Consider the following 16165-nt stretch of genomic DNA (forward strand, 5'->3'; position numbering starts at 1 on the left):
GTGCTTGGCGGGAGGGGTGGGGGGTGGGAGAGCGGTGGAGGTGGGGGTGGCATTGGCATGGGGTGTGCAGGTGAGAAGGTCTGTATGTTAGGGCTCCGAATGGGTTCCGGGCCGATTGTCTTTCCCGAGGCAGCCCAGAGCTCACCGACTTACACTTGCAAAACGGGGGGATGAACTGCAGTGTGTGTGTGTGTGTGTGTGTGTGTGTGTGTAGGCGGTTGGGGGGGGGCGCGGGAAGAGGCTGAGAGAGGGGGAGGAAGAGAAGGAGGGAGGAGGAGGAGGGAAGTGAGATGACGGCAGGAAAACCGCTTAAATAATTTTTTGAGGTGGTGATTGTTGCTGCCCGCTATCTGCTTAGCAGCTCCCTCTGTCATTTTACAGTCTTGCTGAGATCTGACAGAGTGCATAGGTGGCTTTCTTCTTCCTGGATGTGTGAAGTGGGAACCTGCCTTATGCAGTGACACAGTGCGGATTTCTAGACAGCCTAGCCCTGGCCGTGGAGTGCGTTGGAGGCCGTGTGTGTGCGCGCGCGCGCGCGTATATGTGTGTGTGTGTGTGCGTGCGTGTGCGCGCGCGCGCGCGTTTGTGCGGTGGCAGAAATTAGCAGATTGTGGCTGTAGTGCAGGATTCGTTTAATCAGTGGAGAGAAGGAAGCAGGGGATGCATCAAATTTGTTGCTTCCGTGGTCATTACCCTTCCAAAGGTGAAAAATGATCACTGTATATTGTTAGAACCATTTAGTCTTTGTTTGCTGTGCCCTCCAAGATGCAGGATTTGATCTGATTAAAAATCAGTAGTATAAGAAAGCTGGGTTATAAGTGAAAGCTTGGTTATTAGCACTCAAAATTTATAGATACAAACTTCTGTAAATATTTTGTCTCCTTATTTTCTTTCTGAATTCTTTGGAATGTAATTGGAGAAGTTGGGAAAATTCTTTTCGCTTTGGAGAGAAGGGGATAGTTATATTTTGGGAGCTATTGTTAGTTTGCTTCTGTTCATAATGCAGTGGATTTGCCACAGTCATTTGCCATGCAGCATGTTGGGTGCATAGTATACACCAAAGATTCAAATGTATTTGTGTTTATCAATATTGGGAAAGGAAGTACATGTGTAATTGATGCCTTTGGGTAATTACCTTTTATTTTGGAAAGAAAAAAGATTATGTAAGGAGAACAGGGGAGTGATACATTGGTTTAAACATCTAGTAGTTTTAATGTCCTCTGCCAATAAATAAATGGCATGTACTTTTAGGAAAGCATGTCTCCAGACTTCTTTCCTGCATTTTTGCTTAGTGAGAAATTGCTTTAAAAATATTTTAGAATCCATTTATGTTGAGTAGGTTTAATTTCTTATAGTTGAGTCTTGTTAAATATCGTCCTAGACTTTTTGGAAGATTCAGTTTAAAGTTTAGGAGTATATTTCCTGGCTTTACTCAAATTCCCTTTGACCTCAGTTGACAGATCTTGAGTCACAGTGAAGCATCCCACTAGAGTGAACATTGCTACATTTGGGGAGTCAGATGCCATTTTGATGATTAGTACTACCCTCAACTCTCTGTTTCTCCTACCACTCACACTTACTCATATTTCAGTGAAATACAGCATATGGAAGAGAGAGCTTGATTCATCACTTCTTCCCCCAAATTTTCCATTGCTCTTTATCAATAGCATTAGTGGGGATCAGATAATGAAATATTAGTTAGTTCTTGATGAGAACTAGTAACTGTTGGGTTGTAAACTTTGTTAACCCCTGTCAATGGTAGAATCCTGGTTCTTGAAACGATTTTTCAAAAATTAGTTTTACATTTTGGCTTGGTGGCTTCAGTGAATCGGCCATTGTATTAAACACGAAATGGTAAGGTGTCAGTCATCTTTCAGTTCAGTTAAATAGCATGTTGTTTAGGCCTTAGTTTACCCAGTTTGTATATTATCTAGCTCCTTCCACACTTTCAGCCCTTCTCACTAATTTTCCTCCTCCTCTTCCCTAATTTTGGTCGTCGTGATGATCACACAGACAACTACTGGATCATACAGAAGGAAAAGACACTCTTATCAGATTAAGTTACCTATTAGCTCTGGTAAAAAATACATGTAGTGGGAGAATGTATTTAAAAACTATTGGGTTTGGAAAATGAGATTTGGATCTGAGTTTATCTCTGTGTCTCATGTTGTTTCTTTGAAAATTGAGAGCTAATCGTACAGGACGTGATGAGTGATTGCTAATCTATTAATATTAAATCAGATGATAAGGCCCTGGACCATAGACTATATGAGCAGTATTTTTCTGATGTTCTAAAATAACCCTTTGGCAGTGGCTCTTCTTTTAAAATCTTATACTTGTTTAAGGATCTTACTATCTTTGAATATGTAATGTGAACATCAAGAGTAGAGAACAAGCACGTGTCTTTACGTAGTATGAGTTTTGTTGATTCTGGGATTTTTAACTCTTTTGAGTGTAAGACACACCAGTTTCTGGGACCCTTAAGGCACTGAAATAACTCCTGTGTGGCAAATAAAGCTGCTTAGATACTGCCTTGAAAAAGTGCTTTGATTTAGTTTTAGGCCCAAAGATACGGTTTCCTCATCACCCAAAGACACTGTGACCTTTAGAGTAAATTTTTGGACTGACTTAAGTAGTGATAGAACAAAGGACAAACATACTAAAAATTCCAGATACGTCAAGTGGTAACTCTACCTAGTTTAGACTGGGTCTCATTTTTGGATAGACCCTTGTGAGGCTGTACTAGTTCAAGGCTTAATCATCAGCTCTGCGGTTGCATATTCTGTCAGTGTGCCTGGAATAACTCCTAATCAACCTCTTCAGAGACCGGTTTAAACTAGGCACTCTTATTTACCATGTAAGGATCTATCTTTCTGATGACCCGAATACCAGTGTCCACTACTGGGATATTACTTTCTCAGTACCAAAGTTGGTTAAAAAAAATTAAATAAATAAAAAATTTAAAAATATTGAGAGCTTTTTAACGAGCAAAGAATTAAAATAGAAGAGATTTGATGGTCTTGTGGAATATTTACTTTGGTCTGTGAAACCCCACCTGGAATTCTGGAGCTTGGCAGAAGTTTTGTAATATTTTGTACTTTTCCCTTCTGCTGCATCCTATCTCTGAAATGTTTTACCTTGAATTACCAAACCATTGCCTCTGTTCCAATTTCCATTATATACTCTAAGATTTAAATTTGCTTTTTGGAAAAGGTAACACTTTCATGTGTTCAAAATATAAAAGATTGGGGCACCTGGCTGGATCAGTGGGTTAAACCTCTGCCTTCAGCTCAGATCATGATCTCAGGGTCCTGGGAAGGAGCCCCACATCAGGCTGGCTGCTCGGCAGGGAGCCTGCTTCCCCCTCTCTCTCTGCCTGCCTATCTGCCTACTTGTGATCTCTTTCTCTGTCAGATGAATAAATAAAATCTTAAAAAAATATATAAAAGGTCCCGAGGTAAATATTGTATAATGAAGAGTTGTGTTCTTATTCCTGATCCCTTAGCCACCAGCCACCATTTTCCCTTCCTAGAAGTAACCACTTTTGATAATTTCTTAGGGGACTTTTAAGAAAGAATATATGTGCAGGCAAACAACTACATTTAAATATATTCTTTTGCAGTGCTTTTATGCAAGACGTAGTGTATTATTCACAGTCCGTGGCACCTTGAATTTTTCAATCAGCAGTATAACGTGGAAAGCATGAAAGTGTTCTCCCCATGCATGTTGAGCTTTCTTCATTCTTTCAAGGGATTTTCTAAGGCTCTATCTAGGTTATCTTGATTAAGTTGAAAAATATGCCTAAGTGATTTGGAAACATCTGCTCTTGTTGAAGGAATCTTAGTGTCCTAGGCTCATCCATAGCTCATATGAATCCACCTTTGAGGTGGCAAAGAAGCAAAATAATGGAAGGGGCCTTCGACTTGATGTTGAAACATCCAGTTAAACTCCTTCACTCTGTTTATTTTAGCTTTGTGACCTTCAGCACTGCACTGAACTTTCTCAGTTAAATTTTCCTCATTTGAAAAATGAAAGTGCCTGGGAACTAAAGTGTTACACACATGTAAGCATTGCTTATTACCACCATTGCTGGTCTTATTTATTCTGTCTTGGTTTTATTTGTTTCACTCTCTGACTCTCTTCCCTTAAATACTCTGGTTACTGGAAGCCATGGTTAGAATGACTCACCCAATAATTCCCTAGTTTTTAAGCCAAAACCATCTCCTACATATGGGGGTTCTGGCATTTTTGCAAATGGACTTTATAGTACCCTTGAGGATGGACTCTGGATTCTTCCTCACTCTTTAAACTTGTATGAAAGATTAGACCAGGGAATCTTTGTGTAGAAATTTTCTACAGTAGTCCTAAATTTTAACTCCAGTAAATTAATCTCTAGCTTTGCTTTATATTTGTTTTGTGTTGATAGATAGCTAAGTCATTGCTTGTTAAATAGTATTCCTTAGAACATGAACTTTCCTGTCAATTTTTAATTATTTTACCTCTATCTGTGGCACCTCTTGAGAGATTAAATAAAAAATTCCATCAGATTTGGACAACAGAAGTTTTGTGTCCATCTTTAGTTGTAAACACCCTTCTCCAGTGAAGATTAAATAGCTTTTCTGGGTTTTTACAGCTAATGCACCTTAACTCAAACAGTCATGGTTAGGTTGACACAGTTACACTGAAAGTAATTTATCAAAGTCCTCATTAGATTGTCTTTTAATATCAACTTGTTAAGCCTGTTCCCTGGGAGATACCTTCCTGTTTGTTCTCCTTGTCCTTTAAATATCATTCTGTGGCAGTGGAATAGAGAATAAAAAATGCCTTATCATCTAGGGGGAACTCTGCAAGCCTGCAATCCCACACTATATATATTCATTCTGAAAATATTAAGCACTTACTTTGTGTCAGACACCGTATGAGGATATGTAGTAGATTCAGAGATCCTGTCTTTGGTCCAAAGGATCATACAATTGAATGGGGAAGCAGATGTGTAAACTGATAAATGATGCAATGTGGTATTATCATGATGGCCTTGTGTGCAGGGAGAATTGAAAGCTCTGGAGAAAGCAAACACGTCTGCCTCAGGAAGTTATGGCTTCAAAGAGACAAGTAGGCTGTCTTGAATGATAAGCATGACTTTGCCAGGTGATTTTAGGGAACTTGGCTTTCTAAGCAGAGGAAACAGAATGTGCAAAGCCTCTAAGGTATTGAATGTGTGTGTTGGGGGGTGGGATTCTCTCGTGTATTTTAACTACATCTTGGGTCACGGCAAGGGATAAAGTTAGGCAGGGACCTATAAGGTTAAAATCCTAGCCCTGTCGTTCATTTCCTATGTATTACTGAGATTATGAATATGCTTTAGACTCTATGTTGTGTAAGAACCCCATACTATTCGAAGTCTACCTGCTACTCAAATGAAATTACAACCATTGCAGACATGAAATGTTTCCTAACTGATGAGTAGAAGAAAGATTTCAGTATTGTGCCCACAAGACCAACATGGAACTGTACATGAGTACATTAAATTATCTTACAAAAGTCTAGTGAAATGCCAGCAGTAGCTATTATGTCATTTCTGAGTTGACCCTGAGTTTTTTGAGGCTGAGCGCGCTTATATACTCTAGTGGTCTAAGAGTGCTGAATATTTGATGTGTGCTCTCGGTTGCTTGGTGCTCAGGAAGTGTAAGCAGGTAGCTGCAGCTTGATATCTCGGTATCCTTTTCAGCAAACCTATTGCTTTCCAATAAATCAGAAAACTACTTTGTGCATTTTTCATCTGATGTCATTATGACATGTAGGTGGCAGCTTTCTTGGGCACAGTTGTCTATATAACTAACTGTTCACCATATGAGTCATTGTCTGTTTCTATTCTTCTGCCTGAAAATTCTGTCTTAAAAATGATGTCATGCAATTAATGACTGCTGCACTTTACTCATGATGCACATTGCAGCTGGCTCTGTATGTTATGTTGATGGATGCCCCCTATGCCACAGCCAAGGGACAAACTGACTTGTTAAATGGACTCAGACTCAACTCCTCCAAATATCCCCTGTAGAAAAGATGCCAAGCAGTAATCTGCATAGAACACACATATGTTTTACATTCTAAGCATACAGTGCCTAACTTCTGTTATTGTGTCTGCTTAAATCCTTATCACAGTTGTACTTCTGTTTGAGCAAGTGGCCAGTTTAAGTAGATACTAATTTTGAAGAAGTTCTGTATTGGCCTCTGGAATGTGACAGTTCAGCTTACCACACTGAAAAGGTAGGAATCAAATCTATGTAGAGTAGAACACCTTAAGGTTAATTCACTTTTTACCAAATTCCTCTATTGTTAAAGAAATATTCCTATATTGATAAATTTTTGAAAAATTATACTGTGCCACTGTTAACGTGTCTACTAGAATGTAAGCTCCATGAGGATAGGGTGATTGTGCCTGTTCACCAAAGTATTCCCAACACTTAAGAGTAGTGCTTGGTATAGATGGAGCTCTTAGTAAGTATGTGTTTGAATGAATGAATTGATCTTGCCATCTATAAATCATTTGTTTTTTTATAAGAAATCTTAAACAGGTTATCTGAATATTTGTTTAATTCTTAAGAAACCCAAGTTTTTAAACATATTTTCAAGTCAGGGACCTAGCTGAGAAACAAACCCCACTGTAGATAGTACAAGCAGAGGGAGTTTTTTTAAAAAAAGATTTTGTTTATTTATTTATTTGAGAGAGAGAGAGCGTGAGCAGGAGTGGGGAGGAGAGGGAGAAGCAGGCTCCCCACTGAACAGGGAGCCTGATGTGGGGCTCCTTCCCAGAACCTGGGATCATGACCTGAGCTGAAGGCAGATGCTTAACTGACTGAGCCACCTAGGTGCCCCAAGCAGAGGGATTTAATATACAGACTAGGTTACATGGATGATGTAAGAACTTAGAAGGTAAATGGCCTGGTGAGGCAACCCAGAGATTAGCAACACCTGGGAGCTAGTGTGCTTTTAAGGAAATTAGAAGGTGTTGATGTCACCAAAGGCTAGAAGTCTGAGCTATCTGGTACGAGCTAGAAGCATGGAAAGAAAAGCTGTTTGGTGGCAGCAGGAGCTGTGACTCTATTAAGAGAGCATTACCCTGGCTTCCCTCCTCCTCCTCCTCCTCTATCTTACCCTTATCTGTTACCTCCTGTTGATGGAACTTACCCAAAAATTGGTTGGCAAGAGAGCCTGGGAGCTGTAGCTCCCACTGATGGAATGGAACAAGGTAGGATCCAAGTGGAGACAGGCTGAGGCACAAAGGCACTTAAAAAAATCTCCCAAGATGTAATTCTTCTTCCTTGTAGGTAAATAGTTGAGTTATTTTGAATGAGAGATAAGGGTTTTTAGGCAGATACAACCTTTGTGCTTCTAAGGAATCTTAACTGTTGCTGAAGTAATAATTAGTCCGAGGAAGTAATGTAACGACTCAGTCATTGCCTAAATAATTAGGATGTGTGTCTAGGAAAATTGGCTTCTGTTGAATCTTCCAGGAGCAGTTTATCAGTTTGGTTACTCAGGAAATAAGTTTCCTGATCCTGGGATGCCTTGGGCATGATTGTATGTGTGTGTGTGTGTACACGTGTACATATGTGTATGTACACACATACATTGAGCTTGTCCCATCTACAACTGAAAGACTTGAATCAACACATAAGATGTACAAAGAGAGTTTTGAGGATGGTAGCCTCATGGTACAGATTAGACTTGCCTTGACAGTTACAGAAATTATAGTAGAGCTAACTTTTCTTATGCCACATATCATTTTAACTGGTCTTATTGGTTTGTCTGGGGTTTTTCCCCCATGGCTTCAGAGAGGTTAGCACTAGGGGAGGGAGTTGAGACCACTGATTAACTTTCTTCTGGACCTGAAAAGTATTTTTTGTTTTATAAGGAAGGTTGCTGCTGCTCCATTTAAAGGCCAAGCTTCCCAAGTTATTGCTGGTAGTTTTCTTTTTCATTATAAAGTGTTTAATGAGTTACATGATAGAAGTTTGGCACTTTGTCGAAGGGCATTTTTTTTGTCAATCAGGTCACCTGCCTTTGGGCCCCTGCTACATTAATGGAATTGGTGGAAGTAGGCCAGCGAAGGTTTTCAGTGGAGTGTGAGTATGTTTCTTCTTAGGCTGTTATTTTCCACAGAGGCCATGGGTAGGGGACTCTGAGTAAAGTTACCGTCTGTAAAAATTGCATAGGTTTCATTGTTTTTCCTCTTTCCTCCAAAAATTAATTTCTTCTTGGCAGGTATAATTCACAGATATAATTAAAAAGTAATTTGGTTCTAAAAAACATATCAGACTGCTTCCCAGAGTACCAGTTCTTTTCAGCCAGTTCATTTCAATTTAAGAGGTACATCTGCATTTTTGAAGCTTCATGTTTAATAATTACAACATTTTGCTACTGTATTTGACTCTTCCGTTTTCCAAACTTTCTCCTTCCCTACCCCACTTTTCTGGCTCCTGTATTTCCCCACAGGCGTTGTGGATGCTGGTCCATTGATGGCTGAACTGCAGGCCACTTCCCAGTGGAAAACCCCAGAGATGAGCCAAATCTGCCTTCAGCTGTGGCCATCCATCAGTGTAAGGCTGCCCAGGCGGTTGTCTTTAGTTTGTCCAACATTCCTCTGCCCCGCGCCTTCCCCTCACCCTCCCTCACGTGTGGCCGAAACTTGCTCTGGAATCCCACCTTTGTAACGTACCAGTGGGTAGTAATAAGATTTTAATATTGCTGCTGCTTTTCATCTTCAAGTAATGTTAAGTAGTTCTCCGACCATTTTTGTCGACCATAGCCCTGCCCCCCTCCAAGTCTGCATATTTCCTCTGTGTGTTCTGGTGCTTTTAAATGCATGTAGGATACAGTTTATTTAGGAAGTTTTGGATTTCATAAGCCCAACTGGAGAATGTTGATTTTTCAAAAATTTCAAGTTAGGACTTTCAAAAAGAAATTTCTTAATCTGAAACCATGAGAATTGGATCCCTCCGGCTCCATGTCCTTTCTCCTCACCCAAAAAATAAATGTGTAATGTTCTCTTTTTATGATGTGTCGAAAATAATAAGGCAGATACAGGAGTAACGCAAACCTCTTCTCAGCTATAGTCGATAAGCCTGGCCTAGCGTGATTTGAGGAAATAGAGCACCTTTTCTTTTTTTTCCAAACTAACATGCTGTCTTTCCCAGCTAGTGTTGGTAAGACCGTAAAATCCCCCTCTACCACAGAGCTTACATCTTTAGACTGGGGTTTATTGCTATTAATCCTACAGCGTTACTTCCTGAAGTGCACTGAAAGTACATTTTGTTGTTCAGCTTCTTCCTCTTTCCTTGCCTTACTGGAAGTCCCCCCATGTGTAGAGTTAAAAATGAGTTCTCTGGTGTTTCAAGCCTTGAGTTACATTTTATATTAATATTGTTTAGATGGTTGCTTTCCTTCTTATGCTTTCAAAAAATAATTTCTTACAGAATTTCCTGTGTGAGCCGGTAACATCTTAGGCTGCATTCTGAAGCTCTGAGAGGAGAGGGTGCTGTCTTCTTCTTATGGATACTTTACCACTTGGGTCATAACCAGCACAAGCCCTTCAGTGAGAAATAGGAAGGAAATCCCCTGTTCTTACCATGATGCTTTTATTCAAAATAGCAATAAACAGCACAGTTAACGGAAACAAATTTAAGTGTGACAGCTGATTGAGAAGGAAAAAGTGAAAAGATTCAGGCACTTCTGCTATGTTGAAAACACATTTGTTGAAAGAACAGCTATTTGGAACCGGAGACCCTGACTCTCTGAAGGTAGGCCTGAGAAGTTTGGTTAGAGGAACTGTTTCAGAGTGAGGAAAACTGTGGGAAAAACTCTTTCCTGAAGTGCGAGTGCTGTGTTAACATCCAGCTTGTAGGTGAGAGAAGGGAAGAATTATTAAAGTAGCACTGGAAGGAAGATTCCAAAGCAGTTCCTCTGAGCTTTCTGACTTTGTTCTGAGCCTAGTTTCTGCACAGAAGTCTGACACAAGTGACTCAGATCAAGGGACCATGCTGTGGGCAGAGTAAAAATAGGGCTCAGTTTCATTAGGCTTCTTAATACATTGGAGGAAGAGAAAAGATTCATTACCATAGGCCAGTTATTTTTTTTGTCTTGTGGGATATTGGTGAGTGGGGAGGTGTGAGCGCCCATACGCTTATTAGCTAAACGTTATTAAATGCTACTTCTTTAAAAAACACTTCGGGGTGCGCCCAGGTGGCTCAGTCAGTTAAGCGTCTGCCTTTAGCTCGGTGTCCTGGGATCCCAGTGTCCTGGGATCGAGTCCCACATCGAGCCCTGCATCGGGCTCCCTACTTGGCCGGAAGCCTGCTTCTCCCTCTCTCGCTCCCCCTGCTTGTGTTCTCTCTCTGTGTCAAATAAATAAATAAAATCTTAAAAAAAAAAAAAAGTACTTTGTGGTGCTTGGGTGGCTCGGTAGGTTGGGCAGCTGACTCTTAATTTTGGCTCAGGTCATGATCTCAGGTGTGGGATCAAACACCCCTCACCCCCTGACCCCACCCCGTCACCCCTTCGGGCCCTATGCACGGTGCTCAGCAGAATCTGCTTGTCCCTATCCCCTCCCCCCACCTCTGACCTCTCTCTCATAAATAAATAGATAAATAAAATCTTAAAAAAAAGTGCACGCTTTTTGTGAAAACAATCTTTGTGAAAAAATTTGGGGAGAAAATCTTTGGGATGTGAAAAAATATAATGTTGGAGAAGATATTTCACATAATCCCTATCATCCATTTTTTTTTACTTGTACTTATTCCATAATAATTTTTTATCATTATTGTTTTGCTTAACATTTATCATAAGCATTTTTAATGACATTAAAAACATTTAAATACCTTTATTATATTCCATCATTTGAATATGTCATTACTTACTTAACTCCTGCCCAATTCTTAGACATTTGAATTTTTAGATTTTCAGTATTATAAATGTTGCTACAATGTAAATTTTTCTGTTGCTGTTAGACTAATGGATTATTTATGTGTTCAGAGGTGAGTGGTCACGGGGGCCCTCTAATTTAAAAAAAAGTTTCAGGATGTCCCCTGGGCTGAGCCCATGCAGAGACAGCCCTGCTGTGGGGTCATCATTCTAAACTGCACTGTAGTGGACATCTGTTGCGGCAAGGAGTGGAGAGCTGCAGAGAATCCTGACTTGACCATAAGGAACAGATTTATGGAACATGATCACAGAGAGATGGACCAAGATATATTCTTTTTTTTTTTTTTTTAAGATTTTATTTATGTCTTTGACACAGAGAGAGAGAGATCACAAGTAGGCAGAGCAGCACACAGAGAGTGCAGGGGAAGCAGGCTCCCTGCTGAGCAGAAAGCCTGATGTGGGGCTCTATCCCAGGACCCTGGGATCATGACCTGAGCTGAAGGCAGAGGCTTAACCAACCCATTGAGCCACCCAGGCGCCCCCCCCCCCCAAGATATATTCTTATCTCATGCACCGTCTTCCACATTATATGCTTAATACATGGAGCTATTGTTGGGTTTTGATCAGCATCTTGTGTTGTTCATACAGTCCTCCTTCACTTAACCAGGGCACAGGGAAGGTGGAGTAGAGGTCCTACATTGGTAGGACCTCTTTTCTTTTCTTTTCTTTTCTTTTTTTTTTTTTAAGATTATTTATTTGAGAGAGAGAGAGCAGGGAAAGAGGGAGAAGGAGAGGAAGTCTTAAGCAGATTCAGCACTTGAGTGCAGAGCCCAGTGTGGGGCTCAGTCTCAGGACGCTGAGATCACCAGGAATCGGGCGTTTAACCGACTACGCCAGCCAGGCCCCTCTGGTTTTTTGTTTTTTGTTTTTGTTTTTTTAAATCAGAGCTTTCCTAGGACTAGAAATTCCTTCAGGACAGGGACTGTGTCCCCTGTATATACGTATGTCTGATGCAACATCAGACACGCAGGGTCTGTGCCTCCATTGTGAGCTCTCTTATTCTATTAAGGTGTGTTTGGATCATATTCTTTTTCTCTTTTGTCTTCTGAAAGTCAGCCTCATGCTGTTAACTCAGATATTTGAAGATCTGTGACATTCCAGGAATCTGAGCAGGTGAATATCATGGCTGCTTTGTTGTAGTTACTTCTTTGTGCCATTTCTTTTTTGTGCTTTTGGCATCCGTGCTGCATTGAAAGCTGGAGCCAGTCACGAAGCTAGTACTCTGCCCTCTCAGTGGGAGGTTTTGGTGTGATGCATCATCTTGCATCTTGGGAGAACGGTAGCATGGGGTGTGAAACAGGAGGCTGGAAAAGCACTCCTTTAGCCTTTTTGTGGGATGGGAGTAAATATTTAGACACTGTTCTCAGGTGCTGCAGAAATTAATAATAACCTTGCAGCAGTTTTAAAAGCTCTTCTTGTATCCCCTGGAGCAGGTTTGTTTAATTTGAAGAACCTCGCTTTAGCTCTTTTGAGGCTGTGATTTTTTTTTTCCTAGAGACCTGCCCTGGGTTCTTCTACACAATGTTCTTTTTGCAGGACCTTTCTATCCACACACGGCTGACATCTGCCCCACCCCCTTGCACCACACCTGACCTGAATCTCATTATACCCAATTCTGAAACATCTAGTTTTGAAACGTGGTAGTGTTTTCTTTTTGAAAGGGCCAAATCTTCACCCTTTGTTCTCCTCCCTTAAACCAGGGCTGTTTTGATGACTAACATTTAGCTTGCCACTGGACTGACCATTTGTACTTTGATCCCAGAATTAATTTCTTGTCTGCTGTTTGTTTGGAAATGAAAGTTCTCTAGCTTGTTTGAATACAGTTGTGATTCAGTTAACTGGCACTGATTTTCCTTCTGTTTGCCATTGGTTGACGCTCCTCTGATGTGTTAGGAAAGCTGCTGCATACCATTGGGGAGAGAACGTCATGTGTCCGTGGTCTTGCACAAGGCTTTGTTTGTGGACTCAGGTTTTGTGTAAAGCTTCCTTTTGCTGGAAGGGCATGAACCTCCCTTCAAATAATTGAAAAGCATATTCTGCCTGCCCACTTGTTCTTTTTTTTTTTTTTAAGATTTTATTTATTTGATAGAGATCACAAGTAGGCAGAGAGGCAGGCAGAGAGACAGAGGGGGAAGCAGGCTCCCCGGTGAGCAGAGAGCCCGATGTGGGGCTCAATCCCAGGACCCTGGGATCATGACCTGAGCCGAAGGCAGAGGCTTTTAACCCACTGAGCCACCCAGGCACCCCCTGGCCACTTGTTCTTGAGCTCTAGTATCTTCTCCACTTCTGGGCTTCCTTTGAGGAAGAAGAATGTGGGTAGGAAGGGGTGTAAACGAACCTTCATACACAATCTTAGATGTTGGGCTTCCCAGTGGTAGAGAGTGAATTGCATATCACAGTAGAAAAGACCACCTAAAGAACAGGGTATCAGTTTAGCGATCATCATTGAGCATCCGTGTATAACCCATAGTTGGGTGTATAAAGATGATTCTAATTCCAGCCCAGCTGCTGATTTCTTCTATGAACTTGGGTAAATGACTTGACCACTCTGGACCTTAGTTTCTCCAACTGTGCTTGACTAGATAATCCTTAAGGTTCTTGCCAGTTTGGGAATTCTATGTCTAAATATTTATCTGTATGTTACAGAACAAGAGAAGAGACTCTTCACAGAATTGGTAGTTCTTCATCTCACACGCTTCAAACTAAATGGCCTAGGAATGATGCCTGTAGAGAAGGACTTCTGAACCTCAGCACTGTTGATATTTTGGATGCTTCTTTGTTGAGAGGTTGTCCTGTGCCTGGTAGGATGTTTACCAGATGTCAGTAGCATTCTTTGCCCCTGCTCCTGCCCCCCAGCCAGTTGTGACAATTAAAAATGTCTCCAGACATTGACATTGCCCCTTGGGGGAAATTGATTCAGTTGCATTGCTCCAGGAAGAGAAGAGGGATACTGTTTGAAGGTGGGCTATTTTTAATATGTGTTTTCATATTGTTCCTCTTTTGCTTATTACTGATCCTGGGGATGGAGAATGAAGAGCAACCTCATTGGTCAAGGGCTGTATCACTCTTCTTTAGTGGCTTCTTTTCAAGATATGCCTTTCCTAATGGGGTGGGCTCTCTTTGCATCTTCAGTATTTTTTCACAATATGAGTAGATGCTGGTTGTTGCCAAGAGAAAATTAAGGCTTTAAGGTGAAAGAACCTAAAAAATGTACAGAAATAAATGTCCTTAGAGGGTGAAGACAATGACTTCAGGTGAATTAGATGAGCTTTTGTTACCTGAAATGAGGTCATGAGTGATAGGAAATTCTTTCAATTATAATACCAAGTTTTGAAACATCAGGTCCACTTGGCCAACTTTGAAATGATTGCCTAGGGGCGCCTGAGTGACTCAGTTGTTAAGCGTCTGTCTTCCGCTCAGGTCATGATCCCAGGGTCCTGGAATCGAGCCCCATAACGCGCTGCCTCCTCAGCGGGAAGCCTGCTTCTCCCTCTCCCGTTCCCCCTGCTTCTGTTCCCTCTCTCACTGTGTCTCTCTCTGTCAAATAAATAAAATCTTTTTTAAAAAAAGATTGCCCAGCTTTTAGTTCAGTGATCCCTCCCTGTACACCTCCTCCCCACAGCCTGCTGTTAGCCATTGAGGTAGTGATTGAAATGTACTAGTTCTCTTATGAGATCTATTTTTAATACTTGTTACTTTTGCTATAATATGTTGATTTTAGGTTGAATGACTTTTCACCCCATGCCATCTTTTCCTCATTTTTTGCAAATCCATAGTCTTGACTGGGTTAGGTACTGTTTGTCAACTGGGTAGAATACGTTTTGTGAGCATCCTTGCTAGGATGCTTTGGGATTCCAAAGCCATGACCGAGACACTTAAGCCTGTGTCAGTCCCTATCCCTCCATCCTTGCAGGCTCTGTGTTCCATCCCAGCTGAGCCTTTGCTGGAGTAATTGCCCACATAAAGCCTTCAAGCCAAACAATTGTTCATACTGAGATAGTCTCACTGTTTAGCTCCTAATGAAACAATCTCCTTCCTGCCCCCAATGAAAGCAGCTATTTTTTTATTTCCTCCCTCCCTTTTTGGAGATGCCATGTCTCACCCGACACTCTTCTATCTTATTCATAAATGCTTTAAGCAGAGTCTTTGTTCAGAGGAAATTGGCTGGAGCTAAAATATCATGGGCTATCCAGGAGACAAAGAGCATTAAGGGCATCCTTAAGGATACCTTTTCCCTAACTTTATATGTAGCATGATATGTATTATCTTTGTGTGATTTTCTGAGTAAATAAACAGTTTAAACCTCAAGTCCACATAAGAAAGATACTAGGTTTTTAAAAAAGTATACTAAATTAGTTGTTACATAAAGGAGCTTACAGAAATAAAGATAAAAATAAAACCCAACAACAAAATAGCCATAGATGAGTGCCACAGGACAACAACAAGATGCTCTGGGAATCAGGGCAGGAAGGAGAAGAGGCATGATTGGGAAAGTGGATAGAGCAAGATTTTAACAAAATGATGTTTTGCAAATAGAAGTAATAGCCCAGGTACAGCTATTTGTGAGAAATCCAGAGTTAATCAGGAAAGTATAAGTAGTCCAGTTTTCCTTATTGACCAAAATTTAGAGCCTCCAAAATATGAATTCAGGAAGGAGTACCCAAAGTAGAAATAATAGGTGCCCAGGAAGCTCCAGTGTGTCCTGCCTGCTTTCCTTTCTCACTTGGGCTTGCTTCTCCTGGATTATCAATGCTTTCCTCATATTGCCATCTCTGTTCCAAAGCTCTGGCTCGTATAGAGACACAAATCACTTCCTTTGATTCTTTCCCCCTTAGTCTTGTTAAGACTGTTTAGAACTCTTGAGTACAAAGGGAAAACAAAAAAGGGAATTTATTACGAAATATACACCCCTAAAAAATAATCCACTATTTTTGGACTAAAAAATAATCACCCTTTCAAAATTTAATTGCTGATCCTCCCTTGGTTTGTTCCTAGTCCCTGTTCTACTTCCTGATCCTGAGGTCTCCATGCCTTAGCTTTATGGGACCAGTGTAGCTTCCTGCTTACTTGGCTTGATTTTTTTTTTGCTGAGCACCATGCTGTCTTCCATGAGAAAGGTACTATCGAAGGATCCACCATCCAGAAGTTTACTCTCCAGAGAACTTGACCTGAGGTAAAATCCAAA

The 16165-nt window shown here is 40.9% G+C and overlaps 1 protein-coding gene across 1 annotated transcript in view; it reads left to right on the plus strand.

Annotated features, from left to right (window-relative positions):
* Window positions 1–16165, plus strand: part of SMAP2 (small ArfGAP2) — a 45877-nt gene that overhangs the window by 740 nt on the left and 28972 nt on the right. The window lies entirely within an intron of this gene.

This window comes from Mustela lutreola, chromosome 10 (genome assembly GCF_030435805.1).
Source record: "Mustela lutreola isolate mMusLut2 chromosome 10, mMusLut2.pri, whole genome shotgun sequence".
Taxonomy (NCBI): Eukaryota; Metazoa; Chordata; class Mammalia; order Carnivora; family Mustelidae; genus Mustela; species Mustela lutreola.